This window comes from Nannospalax galili, unplaced genomic scaffold, assembly GCF_000622305.1.
Source record: "Nannospalax galili isolate Female #2095 unplaced genomic scaffold, S.galili_v1.0 scaffold224, whole genome shotgun sequence".
Classification (NCBI taxonomy): Eukaryota; Metazoa; Chordata; class Mammalia; order Rodentia; family Spalacidae; genus Nannospalax; species Nannospalax galili.
Window position 1 is genome coordinate 846064 of NW_008351360.1, and position 1030 is coordinate 847093.

Genomic DNA, 1030 nt, shown 5'->3' on the forward strand with positions numbered 1-1030 from the left:
CTTCACCCCAAGGAAGAAGAAATACTGGCAGAGGTTAGAGTAATTTCTGTTTCATTTTGTTGCTTATTTAAAAAATTTGTTCTTTTATATTTTTTAGTTAACTCTTGTATTTCATGTGTTTGGTTGTTTAATTTTAGCATATATCCTGTTGGAATAGACTTTTATGTTGGTCCTTTTTCCCAGTATCAATTCTATAATATCTTCTCTGTTCTTTCTCATATCCATATATTTTCCCCTATACTTATTCAAATTACACATAACCAATAAGGTAAATTGAAGTTTCTCAAAGTTGTGGAAATTTACTTTCATATTTAACTTCCATGGAGTTGACTGAAATATTCAGTGTGTTAAATTAATGTATATTATATTTGAAAACATATACAATGATGAGTTTGGAATAGGATAATGTTCCTATATCCTAGATCTTTGCATTCAGAATTATTAATGCTACCTACATTTCAAAAAGGTTCAATTCTTGAAACTGAAATTTTCTAGTATCACTGTCTACAAGGCTGTGCAAAGATTAGATGCAGTTAATTTTACTTTCTAGTACACAACATAGCTTTGTTTTTGAAATAGTGCCTAAAGAACACACAATGTTTCCATGCAAAAGCACTACAGTGTCTAAAGCCCTTCTAAAGGCTAGTTTGTAAGTGAAATAAAAAATTTTTTATTGTGCTTCCTTCAGTAGCACATATAGTAAATTGGAACCATGCCAAGAAGATTAGCATACCCCGTGCAAGGGTGACATGCAAATTCATGAAGCATTCATATTTTTGCATGGCAGAGGCTTTACTTCACGCTGGGGACAAGGGAGGCCTCTGTGATTTTGATCTTTGGAGGATGATTCTCTCAAAAGAACCTTCCACCTCCCATAAGGCCCAGCTTTGGTCCTCACTCCATACATGGTCCTGGGCTTCTCCATTATCAAGCACCAAGAAGTTTCCCATCATTTTTCTATTACTTTTCTACAGCCCCAGTATGCCTTCACCTATGCCCTAATTGAACTTTTAAAGATAAAACTCATAGT

The 1030-nt window shown here is 34.0% G+C and overlaps 1 non-coding gene across 1 annotated transcript; it reads left to right on the plus strand.

Annotated features, from left to right (window-relative positions):
• Positions 1–675: 675 nt before the first annotated feature.
• LOC115066815 lies at positions 676–779 on the plus strand. Its single transcript, XR_003846257.1, has one exon. It is a non-coding gene; the product is annotated as a U6 spliceosomal RNA (small nuclear RNA).
• Positions 780–1030: the final 251 nt, after the last annotated feature.